Source organism: Aquarana catesbeiana, linkage group LG04 (assembly GCF_042186555.1).
Source record: "Aquarana catesbeiana isolate 2022-GZ linkage group LG04, ASM4218655v1, whole genome shotgun sequence".
Lineage (NCBI taxonomy): Eukaryota > Metazoa > Chordata > Amphibia > Anura > Ranidae > Aquarana > Aquarana catesbeiana.
The window spans coordinates 610389971-610393211 of NC_133327.1; the positions used below are offsets into that span (position 1 = coordinate 610389971).

General features: G+C 56.4%; 1 long non-coding RNA gene across 1 annotated transcript in view; it reads left to right on the forward strand.

Annotated features, from left to right (window-relative positions):
* The first annotated feature begins 1409 nt into the window (after window positions 1–1409).
* Window positions 1410–3241, forward strand: part of LOC141141597 (uncharacterized) — a 25544-nt gene continuing 23712 nt past the window's right edge. The window contains exon 1 of the long non-coding RNA XR_012244151.1: window positions 1410–1742. This is a non-coding gene — a long non-coding RNA (uncharacterized lncRNA). The remainder of the gene's footprint in view (window positions 1743–3241) is intronic.

Consider the following 3241-nt stretch of genomic DNA (forward strand, 5'->3'; position numbering starts at 1 on the left):
AGGAGGCCGTCATATGACGTCCTCCCCTGTGCATGCGCCCCGCGGAGCGCGCTGTGATCACGGAGTCACTGAGACTCAGGTGATCACCGATCCGAGTAAGGGGCTGGTCCCGCCCCCATACCATGTGATCAGCTGTCAGCCAATGACAGCTGATCACATGATCAAAACAAAAGCTCTGTGATCGTTTTTTTTTTTCTCCTCACACTGACAGCGCAAGGAGAAAAAAAAGCCGATTACAAGCTTATCAGCAAAGGAATATCGGTCCTGAAGAGGAAATTCTGCCTCATATGTGCCACCAGCACCCCCTGCCAGTGCCACCTCACAGTGCCCATCAGTGCCACCTATCAATGACCACAAGTGCCACTGATCAGTGCCCATTATTGCCGCCTCATCAGTGTACATCAATGAAGAAGAAAAATTACCATCTTTAAAATTTTATAACAAAATTAAAAAAAAAAAATTTTAACAAAAAATAAAAACCGCCGAGGTGATTAAATACCACCAAAAGCTCTATTTGTAGGAAAAAATGAGAAAAATGTCATTTGGGTACAGTGTTGTATGACCGCGTAATTGTCACTCAAAGTGCGTCAGCGCTGAAAGCTGAAAATTGGTCTGGATAGGAAGGGGGTTTAAGTGTCCAGTCAACAAGAGGTTAATGAACCTGACACTGGGGCCACTAATGCAGCACAGAGGGGTTAATGAACTGCCACTGGTCACTAATACATCAGTGGCAGTACATTAACCCCCTCCATGCTGCATATTACTAATAGCGTTACAAATAAACGACCCCCCCCCCCCTGCACGGGGCTTCACTGGCTCCTCGCAGGTCTTTGCAGCTCTCACTCTCTTCAGCCTTCTCATCCCGCATCCCGGCCTCTGCATGACATCACGCGGGGCGGGACTAGAAAGTTCCTGTGGGGTGGAGATCAACTCGGCCTCACACAAGTGACGGCTCTGCACTTTTTTGTGCTGGTGATGTACATAGAACATATCGCTATGTGCTCCAATCACATAGAACACAGGGGGAGGGGCCGGCGCGTGTCTCTCCTATCTGCAGCAGGGCGGCGCGAGCGGCCTTTTTTAGGAGGCATCAGAGGACGCCCCGCCCCCCAGTCCGCCCCGCCCCCTCCTGACAGGTTCCGCCCCCACCCCTACAACTCACAGCAGGCAGCGCTCTAAGACGCTTTACCAGTCCGGCCCGCTCACCCCGCCAGCTTGGGGACATTCTATCCCACACACCCATCAGGCAAATTAGAGAGCCCCCTCTGGCTGCCCCCCGATAAGATTACATGAAAGTAATGACACTTACTATCTCTCTCCGATGAAAGAGCTGAGGTGTAGTGTCAGATGACTCCACTAAAGGGCGCTGTTCTCTGTCACAGAAGCTCCGAGAAAACGCCTCCTTCCCGGTCGCTGCGCGAAGTCAAAATGGCGCTGGCTCAGCCTTCGGGCGGTTGATATGACGCATTACACAGCCTTCTCCGCCAATCAGAGGCAGCGCGCGCGTGTCAACACGCGCTGCCTGTGAGTTTCCAATGTACGCTGACCAGAGTAGCGGCAGCTGAAGAGAGATTCGGATTTCTTCTCCCTCCAGCCTGCAGGTGGCAATAGAGAGCGCCGCTGTGCAGTGAGGACGAGCTGGCCTGTGTGTGTCATGTAAAAAGCTGCAGTGCTTTGTGCCTGAGGGGGGCAGAGAGTGTGGAGATCCCGGAGGAGGAACAGAGGGGTACCATGTCTTACAGGTAGGTGCAGTGTGAAGGCCTGAGAGTGTCTGTGGGGGCTGTGTGTGTCCCGACAGTGCTCTGTATGTGAGAGATATCCCCCCTCCTGTGTGTTTGTCATCTCTGTCCCCCCCCCCCCTCCTGTGTGTTTGTCATCTCTGCCCCCCCCCCCCCTCCTGTGTGTTTGTCATCTCTGTCCCCCCCCTCCTGTGTGTTTGTCATCTCTGTCCCCCCCCTCCCGTGTGTTTGTCATCTCTGCCCCCCCCCCTCCCGTGTGTTTGTCATCTCTGTCCCCCCCCTCCCGTGTGTTTGTCATCTCTGTCCCCCCCCCGTGTGTTTGTCATCTCTGCCCCCCCCCCCTGTGTGTTTGTCATCTCTGTCCCCCCCCTCCTGTGTGTTTGTCATCTCTGCCCCCCCTCCTGTGTGTTTGTCATCTCTGCCCCCCCCTCCCGTGTGTTTGTCATCTCTGTCCCCCCCCTCCCGTGTGTTTGTCATCTCTGTCCCCCCCCTCCCGTGTGTTTGTCATCTCTGTCCCCCCCCTCCCGTGTGTTTGTCATCTCTGCCCCCCCCTCCCGTGTGTTTGTCATCTCTGTCCCCCCCCTCCCGTGTGTTTGTCATCTCTGTCCCCCCCCGTGTGTTTGTCATCTCTGCCCCCCCCCCTCCTGTGTGTTTGTCATCTCTGCCCCCCCCCCTGTGTGTTTGTCATCTCTGTCCCCCCCCTCCTGTGTGTTTGTCATCTCTGCCCCCCCTCCTGTGTGTTTGTCATCTCTGCCCCCCCCCTCCCGTGTGTTTGTCATCTCTGTCCCCCCCCTCCCGTGTGTTTGTCATCTCTGTCCCCCCCCTCCCGTGTTTGTCATCTCTGCCCCCCCCGTGTGTTTGTCATCTCTGCCCCCCCCGTGTGTTTGTTATCTCTGTCCCCCCCCCCGTGTGTTTGTCATCTCTGCCCCCCCCCCATGTGTGTTTGTCATCTCTGCCCCCCCCCCCCCATGTGTGTTTGTCATCTCTGCCCCCCCCCCTCCTGTGTGTTTGTCATCTCTGCCCCCCCCCCCTGTGTGTTTGTCATCTCTGCCCCCCCCTCCTGTGTGTTTGTCATCTCTGCCCCCCCCCTCCTGTGTGTTTGTCATCTCTGCCCCCCCCTCCCGTGTGTTTGTCATCTCTGCCCCCCCCTCCCGTGTGTTTGTCATCTCTGTCCCCCCCCTCCCGTGTGTTTGTCATCTCTGCCCCCCCCGTGTGTTTGTCATCTCTGTCCCCCCCCCCTCCCGTGTGTTTGTCATCTCTGTCCCCCCCCATGTGTGTTTGTCATCTCTGCCCCCCCCCCTCCTGTGTGTTTGTCATCTCTGTCCCCCCCCCTCCTGTGTGTTTGTCATCTCTGTCCCCCCCCCCTCCTGTGTGTTTGTCATCTCTGTCCCCCCCCCCTCCTGTGTGTTTGTCATCTCTGTCCCCCCCCTCCTGTGTGTTTGTCATCTCTGTCCCCCCCCTCCTGTGTGTTTGTCATCTCTGTCCCCCCCCCTCCTGTGTGT